Source organism: Crotalus tigris, unplaced genomic scaffold (assembly GCF_016545835.1).
Source record: "Crotalus tigris isolate CLP2741 ecotype Arizona unplaced genomic scaffold, ASM1654583v1 scf7180000017666.379230911805:20528666, whole genome shotgun sequence".
Taxonomy (NCBI): Eukaryota; Metazoa; Chordata; class Lepidosauria; order Squamata; family Viperidae; genus Crotalus; species Crotalus tigris.
Window position 1 is genome coordinate 11,800,573 of NW_024096552.1, and position 25,266 is coordinate 11,825,838.

The window sequence follows — 25,266 nt, forward strand, 5'->3', positions numbered from 1 at the left end:
GCATTCTTAAAATCACACATAACTAGCTTTGTGGCTCTAAACTTTTATTTAAAGTGTACTCTCCAAAAATCATTACAGTGTAAACTTCAAAAAATAATACATTTCTTACGTAATTTTTTGTGAAGCAAAATAGTGATCAGTTAAATACTAAACACAGTTTAACAGGTTAATCATTATTAACGTTAATAGAGGTAGCAGCATGCCCAACAAAATTACACTGGCTTATCTCCTATAAACTCCTTGGATATATTTTGGATAGGCAAATTCCATAATTATTTATAGATTTATAAAACATTTTTCAATCCTAACAATCTTTGTGACACATATCTTTATTGATTATAATGTGTAAAGTAATTAGAGTTTATTTTTACTTAAGATTATTTTGACAGCCAAAAGGAGTATTTTTTTTATATTGTAGCCATTATGTGGAAAATATAACTCGAAAGATTATCAAGGTTTTATTTGATGTTTACTTTCTTTGAAACTTGATCCAATTCCTTTGACAATATGAAACATTGAAATGAAAAGGTTTGTTTTGAAGGAATCCTTAACATCAGTGGTAAAATAGAAAATCTGCTTCACTGATGCTAATAACATTTTGTGTTCTTTTCCATTTTAACCAGGGAAAGACTTGTGGTAGCAATCCTAAAGTTTTTATTTCTCTTTGTGTCCTTCCCTCTCTCCTCTGAGAAATCCCATTGAAAAGTTTGTCTTTCAGTAAGCGTGACCTGTACTATCTTCTCTTTCCTTTTCTCTTGTGTTCATGCTTTCTGCCTCCCTCTGCAGAAAGTTGAGTTTCATCCCAATTATTAAATCTTTGGAGACCATTCCCATATGGTTCGGTAAATGGTAGCTTCATCCTGAGTTCTTTCATCTCTTTTCCTGCTCTCCTGGCTTGACAGTTGAAAAGGTCTGACTGTGCCACACAATGGTTTGATTGGTTTCTCTAGGGGAGGCTTTTCCCTGCCTCATCATTTGCCAGGCAGGTGGACCAGAAAGTCTCTTGATTCTTTTGTTGTCTCTGAAAGTCTGAGGTCTTTTACTGAATAAATCCTCCGTCATGGGATAATTTTCTAAAAGGAGTCTGAAAGATGTGAGAGAAAAGCCTCTCTACTTGGGTGCTGAATTAATGAAATAACTAGGCCTTGGAGTTTGCAACTGAAAAATCACCAGGAATGCAGTGGCTGTAGATAGTCTTCCAAATGCAAATCCATATGCCCAATAAAATAAAATAAGAAAGGTTTAATTTGCCTATATAAGTGGCTTGTCTAGAATTTTTTGGATTTATTGTCACTGTGATGGGATGGAAAACTAGAACAGAATAAAAGTGGTTTTGGTGCATGGCCTACTTAGTCATTAGATTATAACAAGTGGATGGAAAAGCCTTCCATATGACAGAACTAGGGTTGAGTTAACACAGGGTGAAAAGTAATTTACAGATAGGCTGTCCTGAACCATCTTTGTAGCTTCTGATAAGGTTTCATTTCAGAATGGATAGGCGACATTTTCACTTACAGGCCCATTCTGTGACACCTGTGATAACAGCTTTTGGATCCTAATTGAAATTGGTTTCAAAATGGATTTTCACTTTTCTCTGTCTGTGGAAAATATTGAATGGATTCAGAGCTGCCATAGAGAATCCCAGAGCTTGGAAAAAGGAGCAGGAAACTGGAATCATCTTTCATAACAGTCAATAATATGGCAGCCTTGTTATTTATCTTATTAATGAAATCATTGATCACCAGATGAGAAAGATAATAAATGACAGTTCATTCCATTCAAGAAACTCAATTAGATTCATTAAATATGACTCTGTGTGTGTGTGTGTGTGTGTGTGTGTGTGTGTGTGTGTGTGTGTGTGTGTGTGTATGTATGGTGCAATATATGAGAAGTGAAACTAAAGCCTCAAATATTTAAGGTCTCTTGACATTTTTTCTTGTGAGTATAATTTTCAAATTTTGTTGCTTCACTTTGTATAATACACAAGCAGTCTTTAAGCCTTGATGAGAAAGCTGTGGAAAGGGCATTATATTTAATTATTTTGTAAATAATTCTCTACTAGCTCTGAAAAGAATAAATGCTTTAGACTCCAGAATATTTAATTAATAAAATACAAATATAACATTAATTGTCACCCCATTGAAATATAGTGAAGTGTGGATTATTTGTTGAGAATTTAAACTAATAAAAATAATTGCTATATGGTACAAGTGTTAGGAGGAGTTGCTGTTGAAATTATAAATCTCTATCTGGAATAGAGCATTTTTTTACTGTCATGTGTTTATATTTCATGTGATTATATTTATATTCTTCTTCCCTATTATTTTAATATTCATTATTTGTTTTTCTTTTGTTTTTGTATGAAGGATAATTCAGTCACAAAAACTTTTCAATTTTACTTTATTTATCCTGGCATTTATATTCTACTCTTCCCTGACAATGTGCAATCTACATATAATCTATACAATGTGGTACCATACATTATATGATGCTGAAACAGAGAAAAGAAAAATATATATTAATACCAATACGATTAATAATATACAATAAATTATTATCAAAACTATTTTATTTCATTTTGCAGGATATTTAGGAAATATGTGTTTATATTTGGGTGTGAGGGATATGTCTTTTAGAAACAGTAGTAGTACTTATGTCTAGCTTATTCATTATGAATTGAACCATAGGAGGAGGAATAATTCCTCACTGCAGGCAAAGAATTATTTTATCCCTCATTCTGAAATGTAATCAAAGGCTCACGATGTCACTAAACTTTGACTGAAGAAAAACAAAGTTCTTCAGAATTCTGTAAAGTTATCTTTTTCTTATTTTCTCAAATCAGTTAATATTAACAATTAGGATTTTAAATCCCAAGCATTATTGAAAATTGAACCTACTATTGAGAGATGGATTTTTTTAAAAAAAAAATCTACTGAGCTGTAAAGAGCAAGTTTTTTTGTTTTTGTTTTGTTTTTTAAAACCAACTCTTAATAAGGAACAGAAACAGAATAACAGAGTTGGAAGGAACCTTAAGGCTTCTAGTCCAACCCCCTGCTAAAGCTGGAAACCTATACCATTTCTGACAAAATGGTTCTCTAATCTCTTACAAACTCTCGGGTTGGAGCACTCACAATTTCTGGAAGCAAGTCTTTCCACTGATTAATTGTTCTCATTGTTGGGAAATTTCTTCCTAATTCAAAGTTGGTTCTCTCCTTGATTAATTTCCATCTGTTGGTTCTTGTCCTGTCTTCAAGTGTTTTGGAGAATAGATAGACGCCCTTTTCTTTGTGGCAGCCTCTTAGATATTGGAACAGTGCTATCATGTCACCACTAGTCTTTCTTCTCACTAGACTAGATATACCCAATTCCTCAACTGTTCTTCATATGCTTTAGCCTGCAGTCCCTAATCATCTTTGTTATTCTTTTCTGTACTCTTTCTAAAGTCACAATATCTTTTTTTATAGTGTGGTGACCAAAATCTCTTTAAATCCTTATTTTAGCCATTAATAGAAGTTTGTCTACAAATACTAATCATTTTTTTCTCCCAATGGTCAGTGATAATTTGAATTTAAAAACAACTTTCATATTTAAAGATATGGCAGTATAAAAATGAATCACTATATTATTTCTTTGAGAGAATAATATTTAATTGCCATGTGAAATCTATAGTAAATTTTCAGATATATTGGAAAAATGTTAAAATTTCTGGAACAACCATTTTCCATATTTATTTGTATCCATAAGATATTCATACTTTATGTTGCATTTCAATCGATAGACACAAGGAAAAAATGTTAACATTGAAAGAGTAAAAATTTAGAGTATTATCAAAGGAGACAGTTTTAAGGACTTCCCTTTCCTTTTTCTTTTTATTATTGGACCATGAACATACCGTAACAATTGGGTTAGATCAGGGGTAGGCAACCCAAAGCACTCAAAGAGCCACTTGGACCCATTTCCCACCAAAAACAAAACACCGGGAGCCGCAAAACCCTTTTGATATCTAAAATGGAGATAACACTGCATATATCCTTTTTTACCTTTATTATAGGTGTGTGTGTGTGTGTGTGTGTGTGTGTATACACACACACACACACACACACACACACACACACATTAAAAATAAAAGTAAAAATATGACTCTTGGGAATATCCACACTATTAAAACAATGATCACCAAGAGAATGCTTTAAGAGAATAAAATTACATACACACAGAGGTAAAAAAAGGATATATGCAGTGTTATCTTCATTTTAGATGTCAAACGGGTCTCTCTCTCTCTCTGTCTCTCTCCCTCCCTCCCTCTCTATCTGCCCTTGGTCTGCCACTCCTCTTCCCCCACTCTCTTTCTTTCTCTCTCTCTCTCTCTCTCTCTCTCTCTCTCTCTCTCTCTCCTCTCCTCTTCTCTCTCTCTCTCTCTCCCCCCCCTCTCTTTCTCTCTCTCTCTTCCTCCCCCCTCCTATCTGCTGCTCACCTGGCAAGCTTCAAGCTGTTGTCCAACAAGCTCAGGGGTAAGCAACCTCGTCTCTTTTATGACTCATGGACTTCAACTTCCAGAATTCCTGAGTCAGCCTAGCTGGGCTAGCTAGCTCTCTCCTGCCCTTCCTGCTTCCTGCAGAGACGCAGCAAAGGGAGGAGCTCCGCCCAAATAAGCTTTTCAGCTCGTCGGAGAGTACTATGAGTCCACTCTTTTTTACACACACATACACACACACACACACACACACACACACACACACACACACAAAGAGAGAGAGAGAGAGAGAGAGAAGGGAAGCGCAAGTGCCTCTCTCTCTCTCTTGTCTCTCTGTGCAAATGGCAGAGGAGGCTGGGAGCCATAGGGGAAGGCTCAAAGAGCCGCATGCAGCTCTGGAGCTGCAGGTTGCTGACCTGTGGGCTAGTACTTGCTTAGCTGTTTTAATGACCGTCCATAACTATTTTTCAGTCTGTATATTAAGATTGAAAAAGAAAATATGGGAAATACGTACACAAAATTTATATATATTATAGATTTTCTGATTATATATATGCAACCAGAAGTTGAAGTTTCTGTGTGGTAAGAATTGAATTAAAGTCCCGAATGCCTGTATATAGGGAGATCATGGGAAATAGCTGAGGAAATCCATGCCCCAGCCTCATTCTGTCTTTGGTAACCTCATATGCCAAAGTCTTTTGACTTGCCTTTTATTCTTACTTCAGTACTAACAGATACTACTAACTGAATGGAAAGGGAAGAGTGAGATCAATTGAATGAGACAAAGTTGGCCTCATATGACAATGTTGAGAAAAGATCCAGACTGGTGGGAGTTGCTGATAAGGTTGTAGAGGACCTGGACTCCTTATTCTTTTTTCCCTTGGTGATTTGAAGGAGGAAACTAGGGATTCTTTTAAGAGTTGTTTGAATTCAGGCAAAGAAGAAATCAATAGTTTACTTTCTGTTATTCTTGAAAATGTGTGAAGAAGAAATTGATATTTCGCCCCATGTGACTTCTTCCTTAAAAAAGAAAAAAAATCAGGGTGAGAGAAGAGTAGGTAAGCAAGGGAGAAAGCTTCCAATCAATGGCATCAGGCTAGAAAGCAAGAGACCGCAAGTTCAAATGCTGCCTTAGCCACGAAGTCAGCTGGGTGACTTTGAGTAGTCACTGTCTTTCAGCTCAACCCACCTCAGTGGGTTGTTGGGGGTAAAATAGGAGAAGTGCGTTCACCACCTTGGATAATATTAATAGTAATATTGGCCTTGGGTGCAATCCCAAAACAATAGGAGCACCACTTAAACACCATTGGCATTAACAAAATCACCATGAATACAAAAAGGCAGCTTTCCTGTCTGATTGTGTGACCAACCATCATCATCATCACAACAACAACAACAATATATTACATATTATGCTGATACATTATGAAGGCCAACATCAAGTAAAGAACTGGCAACTGTGGGTTTATATTGTTGCTGTTAGTATTTCTAACTATAATAATTTTTCAAAGGTAAGTAGTATACTTAGCAATCATTGCTTTAAACTGATATTAGAATTTTACAACATGTCTACTATAGAAATCTTAATGTCACTTTTTCCTTATATAAAGAATGTATTGGTGACTAAGATATGTTCTAAATACAGTAGGAAATGAAAGTTCCCTTCTACAGAGGCTAGTGCAATATGAAATAATATTAGAAACCTCATGACAGCAGTTTGGATATTCATAAAGGTTTAATTTGCTTGGCTATTTCCATAATGGAAATAAGAAAATTGTTGAATTTTGGTACTATTTTGCGTAGTTTTCTGATTTGTAGTAATTTCAAAGATTGTAAATCTCTCCTAGAGTTCCTCTTCCTTTGTACTCAATTCTATTCTGGATTCAAAATAATTATACTTAGAGAGAAATGTGTTTCATACTCACAGAACTTCTTTTGGCACTACATAGGATTTCTCATTTTTCACGTGAAATTTCTCCTGGAGGTCACCAATAATTTTTTGAAAGTCTTTCTCCAAGGCTTCAAAGAAATTTTCTTCTTTTTTATTTTATAGGTTTTATTAATTTTTTAAAATTACAATCTTTAGAGCTTAGTAAACAACATGTTGTCTGGGTTCACATATTTAACATTAACTTCTTCAATATAAATCTATTCAGTATTGCACAATCCAGTACTTTTTCCTTGATCTTCCTTTCTTCTCCATATTTTTCCCTTTCCCCTTCCCTCCTCATTAAACAATTACAATTATTAGTACTATTGATATAGTATATATTGATATATATAAAATTAGATATAGACATCTTCATCATATTTTACTAATATTATAGAAATAATATCAATTCATAAGTCAATATTCTGTTTTTGTGTTCTTATTAAAGTTTGATTTCCCACCAATATTTAAAGTATCTTTGTCATTATGATTTTCTCAATATTAATTACATTTATATAGCTAAAAAATTATTCATACCAATTCTCTTATTTTTGGGGAGGAACTCCACCCATTCAAATTCCGTAGATGTTTCCTCTGCCCGCTCTATGTTCCATTTTCTAGAATCTTCTTCCTTGCCATCAGGTGTATTTTGGAGAAAGGGGTAAAGGGTCTTTTGTATTTTCATTGTTATAGGCAGGTCTTGCAGTATTTTATTTATGTATGGCAGTCCATATTTCTCTTCTCCTATCTCCTCCATCTCTAGGTCCATTTCTTCTGCTTCACCCTCTGATTTCTGGTTTATATGTTCATACTTTGTAGTTGTTGTCTGGGAGCTTTCCAATTTGGAGATTTGGTCCTTTATATCATCTAGGTTATTTTTAGTTTCATTATGTCTCATTTTTATGTGCCTTTTGTGTACAAGAATTGTTTGATGAATTTGCTGTAGCATAGAGAGAATTTCCTTCTGAAAGGTATTTGTTTTTTCTTGAGGCATCATTCCTAGAAATCCTCTAGTATCACAGTCTCAGGAAAAATGGAACAGAATTTCCTCCAGTTTTCTGGTCTATATATATAGCCTTTATAATCCCGTCCTAATAGCAATATTTTGTAGTAATCCTTTGTCTCAAGTATCCTGAAAATTATCAGTTAGGCAAGGTTGTATTCCACAATGTTCCAAGTGTTCAAAATGTTCAACCTCCCTGTAGCCAGACATATTCAAAAATTAAATTTTTCTTTCTCTCCCACTAGCTCTTGAGATTAAAAGTCCAAGCTCAGTAGATATTTATAGTCCATGAAGGTCAGGATGATAACTATGCTAAAATATTTTCCTTTATTGCCAACTGTTCTCCCTTAAACTGAAAGTCACCAAGGAGTTAGTTATAGTGCTGTACTCAAATCCATCACTAGATGTCATTCAAAGTCCATTTTCCACTCTTAAAACAAAGGGTTGATTTCTTATATTTCACCTAAATAGTTTTTTTTCCAAAGAGAAAATCTTAACAATTATCTCAGGTCTCAGATTTTTGAAAACTGTAGCTTTGTATTACTTTCACTTCAGTATTGTGTATTTCTGTTCCCCATAAAATTTTTTAAAATGCTGCTTCCATTCACATCCAGAGATTTTAAGCATCTTGGGAGCCTTTCCCAGGAAATTCAGTTGTAAAATAGTAAAGAAAGGATCAATAGTCTCACCCAGTCTGAACATGCTGTTTACGATGTGCTAGTTAAAGCTTTTGTTCTTCAGTTGTCAGCAGCTAATGGCCGGCCTCAGAAGTGTGGCCAGTCTTTCCCCTGCCAGTTTAGAGGGCTTTCCTTGGATCAAACGGAGAGACCACTGGCTCTCCATGATCAACAAGACACCCCTCCTTCTTCATCGCCTTTTTGGGGTGACTTTAGGCCCTTTTGAGGGCCCCCAGCAAGGCGAAATCGGGCCTAGAAGGCAGAGCTCTGCCTTCCTGTGTCCCATCTCACCGTGACACAAAACTGGAAGTCTCAAAGACATTTTCTTCTATTTCATGTTCATGTTTTTATTTCATATTCATACTTTCTGCAGTGAAAGGGCAGCTCTGATGTGTAAGGGTACACAAAATCACATGCTGAGTGGGTCCGGAAAGTGTTGGCCCTAGTAGCAGGGTAGATTAGACTTTCTGCTGGCCTAGCAAAAGGATTTGGTAATGATTACATTATTAAATTAAATGATCAGTTTAGTCCCACTCCTAACTTCCTGAGAGGTGAGCAGGGAAATTAAAAGAGGATATGCTGTTGCATAACCTGTTGTTCATTTTTGAGACTTTCTCTTACAATATCTGTCTTACAATGTGTAAGTAATTGTGTGAGAGTCTAGCTCATCTGCATAATATAAGATGTACATATATTGTGGCCTTGCTTCCTTTATGAGAGAGTGGCCTTTATGCAATGATCAAGCAAAAAGGGCTTCTTTGATGATTTTGAGACTAAAGTTGGGATCTCAAGTTTATTCATGCTGAGATGGAGGTCTTTAGGAGGAAAACAAAGGAAGACAAAACTAGGTAAGGTATTGTTTCTAGTATTTTAGAAGTCAGTCTGAATATAACTGGTTTTATGAATTTCATTTATGCCAAATTAGATTTCCCATACCAAAATGTTCAAGGCAAGCATTTGCCTGCAACTTGCAATGGAGTTTTCAATACCTAAAAGTTTATCTATAAAAATCAGACTATGTATTTACTTTTAAAATTTTTGTAGATTGAATGAAATAGACTTAAATTTACACTGGAAACTTCAGAGATTTCTGTGTACTAAATGTTTTGTCAGAAACTGACTTGGCAATGAAGAGTAGACACATGTGGTCAAAAAGTAGTGGTTAAAAAAGTCATAATGATAGCTTTGACCATGTACATAAATAACAGACTGAACTTTGATCATACCATCATGGCCATCATCTTCTTTTTTTGTCCACACCCTGTAGAAATCACTGAGAGCAGAGCTTTGAGATTGGAAGAATCCTCTTGACATCCCTGGTTAAACAGTAGCCTTGAAGAAAAGGAAGACAAGCAGTATCCTATCCTGTTTTCTCTGCACTTGCTAGTTTGTTTTCCTGTTACTTATTATTTCAAAAATTGTACCAGTAATTTTTCCTTCTTTTATTTATTTATTTTATTTTATTTATTTTAATAAAACTTATATGCCGCCCAATCCCTAGGAGCGGCATATAAATTAAAACAATAAATATAACAATAAAAATAAGTGCATTCATACAGCATGTCCCAATCGTATCCGCCCCCCTCCCCGGGGACATCAACCCCAGGCCTGCCAGAACAGGAGAGTTTTAATGGCTTTCTTAAAGGCTGGCAAGGTGGGAATAGTTCGAATCTTGGGGGGAAGTTGATTCCACCACGTCGGAGCCACCACAGAAAAGGCCCTTCCCCGAGGGGCTGCCAGCCGACATTGTCTGGCCGACGGGACCTGAAGGAGGCGCAATCTGTGGGACCTCACCAGTCTCTGGGAACTATGCGGCAGTATGCGGTCCTATAAGTAACCTGGTCCTAAGCCATGAAGGGCTTTAAAGTTGATAACCAACACCTTGAATTGCGTCCGGAGACCCATAAGAAGCCATGCAGCTCGCGGAGGATAGGTGACACGTGGGTGTACCTTGGTGCACCCACAATCGCTCTCGCGGCTGAATTCTGAACCAGCTGCAGCCTCCGAACGCTCTTCAAGGGTAGCCCCATGTAGAGCGCATTACAGTAATCCAGTCTTGAGGTGACAAGAGCATGAGTAACCGTGAATAGAGCCTCCCGGTCCAAATAAGGCTGCAACTGGTGCACCAGACGAAACTACCAGAGTAGTTTCCTCTGTTTCTCTCAGAGTACTTTTTAATACCAGGTTGATCCAAATCCCTGCCCCTTTTAAGAAACACACATGAGTTGGATGCTTGAATTGCCAAGGTCCCAGCATATTTTAGTTCCAGAAAATAATAGAGTAACAAGAGTGGAAAGGGATCTTGGAGGTCCTCTAATCCAGGGCTTTTCAACCAGTGATATGGGTACCACCTGTGGTACATTGGCAGGTGGTACATGACCATCCTAGAAAAGTGATAGCAGGGGAGGGGAATGGGCTGAACCGGTGGCAGCACCACAAAGCCTGAGCGAGTGATAGCTGGAGTTGCAGGGCTGTCAGGGCTCAGCGGAAGCGCCAGGATCAGTGCCACTTTCAAGCTGATCGGTGTTTGGGGGCTGTCAGGGCTCAGTGGAAGCGCCAGGATCAGCGCCAGGATCTAGCTGGAGCTTAGCGCTGATCCTGGTGCTTCTGCTAAGCCCTAAAGAAGCACCCCTCAGTTGGAAAGCAGCATTAATCCTGGCGCTTCTGCTGAGCCCAGAAGAAACGCCGATCAGCTGGAATGTTGCAGCATCTCCAGGGTCTTGTGATTTACATTCAGATACTTGGCATCTGATTCATATTTATGACGGTACATGTCCCAGGGTCATGTGATCAAAACCTGCTGCAACCACCCAGCAGACACGGGGAATAAAAACCAAACACCTCCCCCCCACTGCTGCTGCCAATCCTCAATAGAAATGCTCACAACAATGAAAACCTCGGACAGGAGGAAGAGCACCGCCAGGTGGGCAGGCAGGTGTCTTGCTCAGCTGTGGCTTGGGGGGCACTTTTTAAAGTGCCATTGTAACTGCGAACAGTCACTAAGCACACTGTTAACATATTTTTTGTATTGTTTTTGATTTCTGTTGCAAGTCTTTGTTCAAATCTGAGCCTTTGCTTTCCTTGACTACTTCTTTGCATGTTCTAACTGTAACTTACTGTTACGTCATGTGATGTCACATGATATCATGAGTTTGACATGCCTGTCCTATACCATTTCAGACAAGTTGATTTCTTTCTGGATTTCTTGTTTTTCTTTCTCAATGGTATTGTGCTGATCAGGGCTTTGTTATCATGTTTTTCAGGGTTTCCCATGCTTCTTGGGTTATTTTCCCCTTTAGGATTTTCATCCATGCAATCTTTCCTAGATTCTCTCTGAGCTTGTCAAAGTCAGCTATTTTGAAGTTTAGGACGTTGGTTAGATTGTTTTCTATTGTAGTGTTTGCATTATATTAAATTCCAGTATGATGTGGTCACTTTTGCTCAAGGTTCCGGCAATTTCGATTCCCTCTATCACTTCTTCTCTATTTGTATGTCCAGTATAGCTTTGCATCTAATTCCCTTCTCAACATTTTGGGTGACAAAGCTGTCGGCTAGGTTGGTTAACTGGTTGGCAAAGAGTTCATCTGTTTCTTCTGGTTGGGTGGGTGGCCTGTAATATACACCTATGGTAATGTCACTTTTTTTCTCTTATATTGATACCTATACATTCTGGAAAGATTTTGTCTTGGGTAATGTGCGTTTCCGCAGATATGTAGTGTTCTCTTACATATAGTGCAACTCCCCCTCCTCTTTTTGTTGACCTGTTTTGTTTGAACAATTTGTATCCATCCATCTGTCCATTCCATTCATGGGTTTCGTCCCACCAGGTTTCTGTTATGCCAACTATGGCATACGTTCCCTCGTGTACTGTTGTTTCTAATTCACCCTGTTTGTTCCCCAAGCTTTGAGCCTTTGTGTATAAGCATTTAAGGCTTTTATGCCTGTCCGTGGGTATGTTTCCTGTATGTCCTGATTGTTGTTTGAGTTTTTCTTTTTTCTCAACACTGCCTACCTCGTTGTTTGCTTTGTTTTCTTGGGATTTGTGATTGGGTTTGGATTCTAGAGATTCTAGAGATTGGTCACTCTCCCCCCTGATGAGTTGGGCCAATCTTTTTCCAAGTACATTTTTGCCTGTTTTCGTGAGGTGTAGCCCATCCCTTGCCAAGAATCCCTCATGTAGAAAATGCAGACCGTGATCCAGGAAACCAAATTTTTCTTGGCTACACCAACCCTTTAACCAGTGATTTATTTCTAAAATTCTTTTTTCCCTCAGTAGGTGTTGACCTTTTGTTGGGAGGATTGACGAGTACACTACTTGTGCTCCTAGCTTCTTAACTTTGTTGCCTAGTTGTTTGTAGTCTTTCACTATTGCATTCAGGTTGTTTGTAGTGTCATTCGTTCCAATGTGGAGGAGGAGGAGGAGGAGGGGATAGTAATCTGTGGGCCTAATTATTTTGGTTAGGTTCTCAGCCACATCTTTGATTTTTGCTCCAGGGAGACAGCATACCTCCCTGGATTGTATGTCTGGTCTTCAGATGATTCTGTTCCTTTGAGGATAGAATCTCCTATTACCAATACTCTCCTTTCTTTTTTGGGGGGGGTGCAGTCTGGGGTGTGTCTCAGGTGTTTGTCTCAGGTGTGTTTGTTCATGTGGCTTTTTAAGGGATTTTTGAGGTGACTTTTTAAGGATAATACTTCATGTGATCTTGATTCTATCTCTTCTTAATGCATCCTAGGATTGCACTGACTTTTTTTGGCTGCTGCTGTACACTGATGGCTCATATTTAAATGATTGTCAAGTAGGACTCCCAAGATCCCTCTCACAGTTACTACTGTTGAGACTGATTCACTTAATCTGTACCTGTTATTTTGTTTTTGTTTCCTAAGTGTTACACCTTACTTTTCTTGCCTAAATGTTACACCTTACTTTTCTCTACATTGAATTTCATTTTGTTGGACAGAGCCCAGTGTTCATGTCTGTTGAGATGACATAAATAATTTTGAGCTTATATTTTGGGATATTGGCTATTCCTGCCAGTTTGGTGTTGTCTGCAAATTTAATTAGTTCTCGTTCTAATCTCTCAACTAAATTATTTATGAAAATATTGAAAAGTACCGAGCCTAAAATAGAACCTTGGGATACCCCATTGCTTCCTTCCTTCCTTCCTTCCTTCCTTCCTTCCTTCCTTCCTTCCTTCCTTCCTTCCTTCCTTCCTTCCTTCCTTCCTTCCATATAGATGTAGTTTCATCGAGGACTTTAAAACTGATTCTGTTTACATAGACAAACTGCCAGAAACTATCTCAGGGCTAGCACTCAAAAGGTAATTGTGATTCTCCAGCATGAGGATGGAGAATCCACGAATGGGTTTAGACTGTCTTCCTGCCCAATTAGACTAAGTCTGACAAAGTAGCCACACCTTCTGCTGGGCCTTAGCACCTCCCAGACATGACTTAGTCTTCAGCCCAGGAGGACACAATTATGGTTGGCTCCCTTATCAGACTTCTGGTCAGGTTGTCTTTTTCCTTTTTCCCCTTCGTAGATTCTCTAACCCACTACAGCACTGGGATCAGTGCTGCTCCAAATGCCCAGCGGCTCCATTCTCTCCCCTCCGATTTAACTAAGCCAAATCAACTACAGGCTACAGGCCGTCCATTCAACGCTGGGCTCAGCATTTCCAGTAGGGAATGGAGGGCTCGCGCTAGACCAGTTGACAGTCAGCCAGCTGATCATCGGCCCCAAAGCCTCTGCTGCAGTCCTGTTTTCGGCACCAGCCGCGGCCGCCATTTTGACGGTGCGGTCAGTTCCCTTTGAGCCCAGCACCCGCAGAGGTCCGAGGGCCATCACTAGGCCAGCAGAGGGTCGGTCACCTGAGCTTCAGCCTAAAGCCTCCACTGCGGTCCCATTCTTTGGCATGCAAGTCGCGGCCACCATTTTGGGGACCACGTGATCAGCGTAGTCTGGCCCCCAAAAGTTTGCCGCTTCAGTCCCAAGTTAGCAGACAGCCACAGGCACAGCGAGGAGGCCAGTGGATCAGTGAGACACCAGGTTTTTTGGCCCCGATTCGGAGCTCATGGCCCGGCAAGATCAGGGAGCTCCGCAAAGGCCCCTGTCCAGTGGCCGCCATTTTGGATCAGCTCCGGCCGGCCTGACCTCTAGCTAATTCCTTCCAATACAAACAGGATGCATAAGAAAAATTTAGTCCCGGGGCCGTCCCCCATTAGCAATGCAGCTTAATAGGTGCAGAGCTCCTACAGCAGCATGAATACTGGAACCTCCTATTACTCCATCCCTCGAGATACCTATCAGGGGATCAAGAGGATCTTAGCCTGTGAGCTCACAGTCACCATAGCCAAGAGTCCATAGCTAAATTTCACAACATTAGAGTGTGCTGGCACACCTTTTGGCCCAACCACCACCACCTAGGTCTTGTGCGCAGGTACTTATCACTGAGGTGATTTGCCACTAAGTGGGACATGTGTGTTCTGGCATTATCAATTGTGGTTTTGCCACCACCGTTCACCTCCCAGCATGCCAGGAGCACGTTATCAGACATTGTCAGCCATCTGGAGCATTACAGGCACACCAGGGTCCATTAAGGGGACCTTGCAGCCACTGTCCCCTAGAGCAATCATTGGTTTCCAGTTCCTTGACGCATAGTCACAACCCAGTGCTCTGCTCCCATTCCTTGAGATACCTCTCAGAACACCACTGAGATATCTCCTTTATGATGGCAGACAATGCGGCACCTCAGACCACGCAGGGTGCTCCCGGCAATCCAATTCCAGGGAACTCCAAGTCCTCCAAGTTGGAGGCTGCAGGAAAGCTCAAGGCCAAGGCCAAAGCTATTCCTGGTAAGAAGCCTTCTAAGGCAGCCGAGAAAGAGGCCAGCAGGAGACACCTAGCCTTAGAGAAGCAATTCTCTAAGGTTCAACAGTTGAACACAAGTGGGATGGTCCAAGCCCCTCCAGTCCCACATGAAGGTTCACTATTTAACCCGCAGCTGGCCCCATTCGGCTCCCTAGTTCAACGGGCCTGGTTTCCAGTAGGTGAGGCTGGGCAGGGAGAAGGTCTGCCTCTTAATCAGGGGCCAAGCCCCCAATGGGTAGCCCCTTTGCCTAGGGTCCAGTCAGTGCCGAAGGCCACATTCACACCAACAGGGTTCCACTGAATCTTGGGGCGTGGCCAGAGCAGCTTCAGGCGTTACTCGCTCAAGCATTTGCCCAGGGCATGGCCTCCTCATTCAACCAGAGGCCCATGCCAGAATTTGTAACACCCATAACTCCTTCTCATTTCCAGACAGAAGCCCCGGAATATCCTGACTCTGTCTCTTTCGATCACTCCTCTCAGGACAGAGACTCAGGCCCCGAGGAGCACGGACTAATGGACATCCGATTATCCAAAGATGAGGAGTCTGTTCCGGACCCCTCTCCCTTTTTTGGTCTATAGGTCTATGGTCTCCCCATAGGCAGCAAATTCACCTTTTTCATTCACCAATGGGAGGCCATCACCACAGATGCCTGGGTGCTTAGCACCATCAGGTGTGGCCTTCCACTTGAGTTTTCATCCCATCCCCCAGAAATTTCTTGCCCAACTCCCAGAAATACGGTCAAAGTACGGATTATGAGCGAGGCCATTCATCACCTTTTGGAAATCAGAGCCATAGAACCAGTACTGGCTGGACAACTAGGAAGGGGTTTATATTCCATCCTCTTTGTTGTTCCAAAGGCTTCGGGAGAATGGAAAGCAATACTAGACCTGAAGGGACTAAACTCTCATCTTGTTTACAAAAGGTTCAAAATGCAGACACTTCAGTCCATTCTGGCCAGCATCAGAAGGCGCGATTTCCTAATGTCTATTGACCTCACAGGAGCGTACTTTCACGTCCCCATCCTCCCCAACCATCGAAGGTTCCTCAGGTTCTGTTACGCAAACTATCATTACCAGTACAAGGCTCTACCATTCAGTCTTTCATCTGCTCCAAGAGTATTTACCAAGATCTTGGCAGCCCTGGCCGCTCACCTAAGGCTGGTCGCAGTACAGATCCAATGTTACCTGGATGATATCCTCATCCAGTCCACCTCCTTGCAGAGGGCTTGGTCGGATCTGGCCTTGTCCATCAAGACCCTTCAAGACCATGGGTTCTCGGTGAATTTCCAAAAGAGCCAGACAGAGCCTTCAATCCGCCTCCTTCACCTAGGTGTGATCATAGACACCAATCTCTGCAAGGTCTATCTGTCGCCGGAACGTCAGGACAGCATCTGGGCCCTGATCAGGCAGATACGAATGGAGCGTGTGGTCACACTGGCCACACTTTCCCAACTGTTAGGAAAGATGGTTTCTTGTATGGGAATAGTGCCATGGGCCAGGCTACACTCCACAACCCTCCAATGGTTCTTGCTCCCATTTCAAAGACAGGGTACCAGCTCCTCCGACCAGAAGGTAATTGTTCCACTGCAAACCTTAGAGTCCCTTCAGCGGTAGACCTCCCCAGTTGTAGCCAAAGGCTCTTTATTCAAGGAACCAGCCAGGCTTACCCTAATAATGGACGCCAGTCTGTTCGGCTTGGGGGGCACACCTACCCTCACAATTAGCTCAGGGTCGATGGTCACAGTTGGACCTCAAACATAACATAAACTGGCTAGAGCTCATTGCCATACATCTGGCACTGTGCCATTTCAGCAACAGGGTGGTGGGACAACATCTCCTAGTGCTCACAGACAATGTGGCAGCAAAAGCCCATGTGAACTGGCAGGGGGGTACCAAGTCCAACCCTTCATGACTGAGGCCCAGCTGTTGAATACTTGGGCAGAGACCAACCTCTCTTCCCTCAAACCAGAGCACATCTCAGAAGAGGCAAACCAGCAGGCGGACTCCTTGAGCAGGTCGACAGTGGATCACTCAGAGTGGCGCCTACATCCTGATCTATTCAGGGAGATCTTGGAGAGGTTCAGACTTCCAGTGTTGGACCTGTTCGCCTCCCCAGCGAATGCCCATCTCCCGAGGTTTTTCTCCCAGTTCCCGTCTCCAGGGGTGGAGCAGGCAGACGCCCTCTACAATCCATGCCCAAGGGCCTGCTCTATGCCTTTCCCCCTCTCCCTTTGCTCCTGGCCATTCTCCGGAAGATACCGCAGGAACAGGCAGAGGTGATATTAATTGCTCCGCAGTGGCTGAGATGGCCATGGTTTGCCAACCTCATGAGCCTTTCCATCTCTCCGCAGTGGAGGATGCCTCCATATTGTGTGGTACCCAGCCAGGGGGCTCTGCAGCACCCGGACCCTCAGTGGTCCAGAGTCCTATTCGGTGGGCGTAATCTCCATGATTCAGGCCTGCAAATACCTCTCAACCAACAGGATCTACGACTCCTTATGGAAGAACTTTTGTCACTGGTGCACAAAGAACCACCTTGATCTCTCGACCATCACCATTCCAAAAATCCTTGAGTATTTATTGGAGGGGCTCAACAAGGGCCTGGCACCCAACACCATCCGCAGGCAGGTGGTGGCTCTATCCACGGTGCTGGCATGTGACAGTTCCAATGCCATTGGTTCAGCATCCCATGGTACGGTTCTTCATCAAGGGCACGACCAACACCAAGCCACCCGCAGTTCATCATTTTCCTTCTTGGGAACTCCCGCGGGTCTTGCAGGCCCTAACCTCGCCACCGTTTGAGCCCATCAAGACGTGTTCACTACGGTTCTTAACCATGAAGATAGCCTTCCTCATAGCCATCATGTCGGCCAGACATATCTCGGAACCAGCTGCTGTCTCTGTCAGAGAGGACCTATGCGTTTTTCACAATTACAGGGTGGTCCTTCGCCTGGATCCGTCTTTCATACCCAAAATAAATTCTTTGTTCCACAGATCACAGGAAGTGATTCTCCCAAATTTTTGCCCTCAATCATTTCACATGTTAGAGCGCCAATGGCACACCTTGGACGTTCGAAGGGCATTGCGCCATTACCTCAAGCGGACTTCAGCAAGTCAGAAGCGCTCTTTATTTCCTTTCAACCTTCTTCCATGGGGCAAAAGTGTACCAGTCACATTCCCTGTCAGTTCTAAGCCATATCACCGCTCACTCCACCCGCAGCGCTGCAACATCAGCAGCATGGGCATCACAGGCATCTATTGAGGATATTTATAGAGCAGCGACCTGGTCCTCACCTTCCCCATTCGTAAGGTATTACAGGCTGGATAAATTTGCCTCCGCGGAAATTTTATTCGGCCAGAGAGTGCTCCAGCAAGTGGTACCATCAAGTGGGACACAGGCCCAGACCGATTCCCTCCCATAGGGACAGGGTAGCTTTGGTATGTCCCATTCTTGGATTCTCCATCCTCATGCTAAAGAAGGGGTGTTGTCTTACCTGAACGTCTTTTCTCAGCATGATGATGGAGAATCCACACCAACCCTTTAGGTCCATCAGGGCCTGCATTAGGGCTAAGGGAGCCAACACATTGGACTATTGTCAATAGCTTTGCCTTCATCGTGTCTGGGAGGTACTAAGGCCCAGCAGAAGGCGTGGCTACTTCGTCAGATTTAATCTAATTGGGCAGGAAGACAGTCTAAACCCATTCATGGATTCTCCATCATCATGCTGAGAAAAGGCGTTCAGGTAAGACAACACCCCTTCTCAGCCAGGATTCACTAAACTAGGATTTTACATAATATTTCATAGAAAGTTGTTTTAAAACACTGGCTACACTGTTGCATGCCAAGTATGTTGTAGTATGAACACTAGAAAAGATTGGCCTTGGAAAAAAGCTTGACCTTTAATATCAGCTTATTCAGAACTCCTTATATTATTATTGGTTTTATTAACAAAAAAGATATTGCACCATATAAAAGCTGATATTGAAGTTCATTAATACAAGAATGGGAACTTCAACCAACAATGTCAAGTCTGGATCCCTGAATAAGGGGCAATAATAAATGTTCAGAGAAGAATAAAGATGAGACGTTAATATTTTGTAGAAATACATTACTTGCTTTCTTGTAAAGAAAATTAAAGTACAGTATTTTTTTTAAAAAAATAACTAACATTTTAATTGATTTTTGTGGAACCAATATTAGCATAAGATAGAATATATATATATAATTAATTTTGAGCTTAACAAATAATAAATTAATACATTTTATTTCTTGAGTTTGATTTAGCTTCAGAATATGTATGATGCAGTTGTCTTTCTTAAAATGAAATGGGAAATGTGGAAAATTTCATCTCTTGAGGGAATTTATTAATTTATGTTGAAAAGGTAAATTTTATTCTTTTGGGGAAAAAAATCTTACATAGTGCATATAGCACTCTCCCTCCAAATAAATACTGTAGATCTACTTGAGGTGAAATGTACTATTTGGACTGTGAAAGATTTTCCACGCTCTGTTACTAGTGAAGAAAGCAACCAGAACTTTAAATATTCCAGACTTTGATAAAGATGTTGTTAGTGCTCCTTTTCTTGGAATTTTGTTTGAGTTTGTGATATATAGGACATACAATTTTATGTTATATTACAATGTACCATTGTTTTACCAAGTCATGGAGACCTGAAGATAATTCGTGTCAATAAAATCGTAAACATAGGTTCCATTTCTGATGGTATTTATTGGAATCAGCTGATTAAAAAAAGATGATTCAGTATAATATGGACTGGATGGGATGTTTTTGGTCCTCCTCTCAAGATGGCTGCTGCTCAGTAAGATTTTTTTCTCTCTCTTAATCTGCTGATTTCACTGCTAAAGCTGGGTCTTTGGTTTTGAATGGGAGCACTTAGGAGTGACTCAAGATGACGTTTGGATGATCATGGACCCAGTAGGGAATGGGGGTCTTGAAAATTCCAATTTCCCCCAGAAGAGGTTGAAAAGTCACTGGTATATCCATTTTCCTGTCAGGTAGTTTTGTTTTCTGAGCATGCCAAAGTTTCACTTTCAGTTTTTGACTTTGTTTTATTTTGCTTTTTGCTTTAAAAGTTAATCAGCAGTTGAATGCTGATTTATTTCAACCCCCTTTCTAGGCTCTTAATTGCTTTTTTTTCTTTTTTCCTTTTGATATATGCTGTTTTGGATAAACTCTGTCCTTTCCATATGGAAAGCATGGCAACATTTGGGGTAGTAGTGAAGAGACATTAGACTCTCACCACTGGATTCTGTATTTTGGAATTTGGAAAATACCTGGAATTTATTTCTATTGAATTTTTGTTATAATCTTTGATTGAAATATAGAGGAAAATATTTCTTTTTGTTCTTTGCTCACTGATTAAGTTCCACAGATTAAAATGGCTGAAATTTAAGAAAGAGCAGTGAGGAAATATGCAGCTTCTAGCTGGATTTCTCTTACAAAAACTTGGCCAAACTTTAATGATTCTTCAAAGAAGAACATTTATTTTTGGATAGAGATACACAAAAGGGCCTTGATCCAGTTTAAGAACAAAGAGATGGCTGAAGAACTAGAAAAGTGGATTTCTTCTGTTGTTCCGAAATTTAAGTCTGCATACTTCTTCAACATTACAGCCTTACCTGGAAGGAAGGGAGATAGATTTCTTTCCTCTATGAAGTAATTCCTTTCCTCTATGAAGAGAAGATGGAGGTAAACTGGATGGATTTATTACAGTTAACTGGAAACTACTTCTGTTTGAATTCTGATCAGAAGATAGATCTATTCTCCAGTACAGGAGATGGATAATCCACCAATGGTTTTCTCTGTCTGCCTGCTCTTGAGACCAAGTAGCCAAAACTTGACACGCCCCCACTTCCTGTGGAGCCCATTCTTAACTTGGTCTCTGCTCGAGAAGACTCGTTTTGGCGTGGCTCTCAGCTTATCAGGTTAGACAAAGAAATCCATTGATTGATTATCCCTTAATAATTGGCTTTCCCTTCCAAAAAAATTGCCACCTATATGAATTTAACCACAAAATTTTTCTGGAGATCAGTTCTGATCTCAAACCTAAAATTAAAAGGGGGATTGGTGTGTGTGTGGGGGTAACTTCCCCACAGATATCAGCCACCCCCAGGGCTCTGGGGGTGGAAAGGGGGGGGGGAAGAAGGCATCAGCAGAGACCACTTGCTGAACCTTTTCCCCAACCACTATTTTTTCCTTGGGATCATCCCTGATCTCATATATAATTAAAAAAGGGAGTGTGGGGGGGGGGAACTCCCCACGGATCCCAGCCAGCCCCAGGGCTCTGGGGATGGAAAAGGGGAAAGAAGGCATCAGCAGAGACCACTTGCTGAGCTTTTCTCCCCAACCTTCCAAGGGATTTTTTCCTCAATTTGGGGAAAAAATAACTATCTCCAGGTCCGGATTCAAACTTGAATTCGGATCGTTGGAGATTACCTAGCAGCCCAGGGCAACCACGGGCGCCATTTTAGTTGCTGCTTTCAGGCAACAAAGGCAATCCCCGGCTGCGATTCCCCTAAAATGTCACCAGCGTGCCAAATTTAAATCCCTGGGCACAAGCAGCTTCCGGGAGGCCGCGGAGCTCATTTTCGGAGGAAAACGAGCCGTGGCCGCCCTCCTTTTAAAAAGCAAAGAAGCACAGGAAGGGAGTAAGCCCCAACTAAGAACCGGGGGCTAGAGAACCTTCCTGGGAACCGCGGAACCTGTTTTCGGAAAGAAATGAGCCGCGGCTGCCATCTCTTACCAGAGGAAGGCAAATGGAGCTCAAAGAAGCTCCACAACATATCTGGAAGCCCTGATAGCGGCGGAATAGGAGCGCACAGCCAGCGCTCCATCCCCGATATACATATATAATAATAGGATAAAATATAATAATAATAAAAATAAATAAATTTTAAAAAAATTAATTAAAGCTAAAAATTAAGCTACTGCAAGGCCAACAGGCCTAAAGGCAGAACACACAATATTATCATCATCATCATCATCGTTGTTGTTGTTGTTATTATATTATTATTATTATTCCTATTATTATAATAGTAATAATATCAATAAGAATAAATTCCGCTCTAGGTGACCACCATTTGATACCTTTGTTGTGTATTAAGTCAGGCCTACAGACCCTTTTGAGATCGCCACTGATATTTTTTGCCTCCCCTTTCTTTTTTCTACTGGTGCACGGTGCCTGGTCACCTAAGGCCTCCAGGCGGAACCCAAAGAGTGGTTCCAAACGTGCCTTCAGTACCTCCCTACCGTGACCTTAGCCCAGAGAGAATATTTTTGTTGTGGTCGGGTGATCAGGGGAACAGTCCTGGTACTTGTTCCAATTTCGCTCCCGCCAATTACTTGCCTGCCTGAGCATCTTCTTAGTTCTTCTGGGACTGCTCAAACAGGATGGAGGGACCCTCGTTGCCTCAATCCATGAGCACGACCCCTCCACCTCCCAATTACGGCTGCAACACATCTTCTGGCCAGAAGGCGGCAGGCAAGTGCAAAGCGAAGACAAAACACTCGCTCAAGAGGCCGTCCAAGTTGGCCGAAAAGCAAGTCAGCCGTAGGCACCAGGCCCTGGAGAAGGAGTTCTCCAGAGCGCAGGGGCAGGCCCGATTGGATTTGGTTCAAATGGTGGCCACCGAGATGGAATTACCATTGGGTCCATCTACATCAACCCAGAGTGTGTGGTCCATTCCAGGAACACCGCCACCACTGGGTTCGCCATCCACATCGACCCAACAAAAAACCATGACGGCAGGCACAACCACTGAGTCCACCTCTCCACCTGCGGTCACCACACTAAAGGTAATGACATAGGGGACATCTGGGCAGATGGACAGCTAGAGGCCCTATTAACCAAAATGGTGGACCGAGCCCTAGCACAGCGCTCCACCCACCACGACCAGGGGCCCTCCACCTCAGCCATGCCACACTCGGAACTCCCCTCAGAGTCCTCAGGCATTCAGGAACCGCCTCCCTGGCCCAGTCCTCCATGAGTGGTTATTCTTCACCACAAGAGGAGGATCAACCTGAGATCTCTATGTCAGAGGATGAGGAACTTCCCCCTGAGCCCCCCTCAGGGGGATTATTTAATCACAACCGCTTCCTCACGATACTACGCAAGGCCACAGTCATTGCGGACATAGGGACGGATCAGTTTCCTCAGCTGCAAGCGACACCGGTCACCACATCCAGACCCATATTCATTGAAAAAGTGACAACGCAGCACCACATACCTTGCCCCGCCATTTTCCTGAAAGGGATCAAGAAGCAATGGGACTCTCCCGCTTCCTTCCCATAAGTGAGTGGTACAGACAAAAAATTATACAGCACTGCCGCAGACCTCAATGAGGCCTTAGAAATACCTAAAGTAGATGAAGCCTGGACCCCCTTCGTCTCCCAGACAGCCATGGCTGGGGACCTAGTAGAGGCCCTTAAGGCAGATGACAAAAAGTGGGAACAAGCCTTTCGCAAAACCCACCAGACAGCGGCATGGGCCATCAAAGCAGTCACCTCGGCCTCCTTTTTTGTCCGGGCCACCCTCATCTGGTTGCAACAATTACAAGCCATAGTTCCTATGGAGGACATACGAACGCACCAGGACCTGGCTAAGATGGTAGCAGCCACGGAATACGCTGCAGACGCAACGCTCCAATCAGCCAATTTTTTCATCCAGATCCATAGCATCCAACGTAATTGCCAGGAGAATGCTATGGCTAAAACACTGGCAAGCTGACACCAAGGCTAAGTGGCGGCTAGCGGCCGCCCCTTACTCAAGCAGCAGTCTGTTTGGGGAGGCCTTGGGCCCTTATCTTGTAGAGAACAAAGACAAGCGGAAGGTCATGGCACACTTGAACAAAAGGTCGGACAAACGTACCACACCTTACTTTCGTAGGCAGTCCTTTCGCCAGAGAACCGGTCCCAGCGGAATACAGAGGCAGAGGATTTTACTCCATCCTCTTTATGGTTCCAAAGACTTCAGGAGGATGGAGAGCAATCCTGGACCTCAAAAACCTCAACCGCTACATAACATACAAAAAATTCAAGATGCAATCCCTTCAGTCCATCCTGGGAAGCATTAGACAAGGAGACTTCCTGGCATCGATAGACCTCACGGAAGCCTACCTTCACATCCCCATCCACCCAAACCACCGTCGGTTCCTATATTTCTGTTACAGGGGAAAACACTTCCAATACAGGGCTCTCCCCTTCGGTCTATCTTCGGCACCCAGGGTATTTACCAAGATACTAGCAGTGGTAGCTGCCATACTGAGAAAAATCCCAATACACGTCCAATGTTACCTAGACGACATACTAATCCAAGCAACATCCTTACAGACAGCTCAGGCGGACGTAAGGACCGTCATTCGCGTCCTCCAACTACATGGATTCTCAGTAAACTTTCAGAAGAGCCAGACAGTTCCCTCGTCCAGGCTGCTGCATCTGGGGGCCACGATAGACACAACCAACTGCATGGTCTATCTCTCCCAGGAGCGGGTAGCCGGCATCAGGGAACTGGCTCGCCGGGTGCACAGACAGCGCTCAGTTCCGATAGTAACACTTTCCCAATTATTAGGCAAGATGGTATCGCCCATAGCCATTGTACCCTGGGCCAGGTTCCACCTACGGGACCTACAGTGGTTTCTGCTCCCTTACCAACGGCAGAACACCAGCACATCCAACCACCTAGTCAGGGTCACGCTGCAAATCCGCAGGGCGCTATGCTGGTGGTGCTCTTGGGCCGTGACCAAGGGATCACCCTTCAAGGAACCAGACAGAGTTACCATCACTGCAGACGCCAGTCTGTACGGTTGGGGAGCCCATCTGGAATCTCAGTTTGTACAGGGACGTTGGTCCGCCGCGGATCTGAGAAACAACATCAACTGGCTAGAACTCAGGGCTATCCACCTAGCCTTGCAACACTTCAAAGACAGAACCAGAGGCCGCCACGTTCTAGTCCTAACAGACAACGTAGCAGCCAAGGCGCACATCAATCGGCAGGGGGGGACCAGATCAAAAACCCTGATGACAGAGGCACGACTCCTATTCAGCTGGGTAGAGCCCAATCTGAAGTCATTAAAAGCGGAACACATATCGGGGGTCAACAACCAGCAAGCGGACTTCCTAAGTCGCACCACAGTGGACCCTTCGGAGTGGGGGGCTACACCCAAACTTGTTCCTAGACATCTCCCGCAGGTTTGGGTACCCGATCCTCAATCTGTTCGCATCGTCAGACAATGCCCAGCTCCCCAGATTTTACTCTCGCTACTTCAACCCGCGAGCAGAGGGGACGGACGCCCCA

At 42.6% G+C, this 25,266-nt stretch overlaps 1 protein-coding gene across 11 annotated transcripts in view; it reads left to right on the forward strand.

Annotated features, from left to right (window-relative positions):
* GLI3 (GLI family zinc finger 3) overlaps window positions 1-25,266 on the forward strand; it is a 402,298-nt gene that overhangs the window by 99,178 nt on the left and 277,854 nt on the right. Inside the window, exon 2 of one of the 11 annotated variants that reach the window (XM_039336718.1) lies at window positions 9,352-9,470. The exons of the other annotated variants lie outside the window; for them this stretch is intronic. The gene's annotated coding sequence lies outside the window, so the exon portion shown is untranslated. The remainder of the gene's footprint in view (window positions 1-9,351; window positions 9,471-25,266) is intronic. 11 annotated transcript variants of the gene reach the window in all.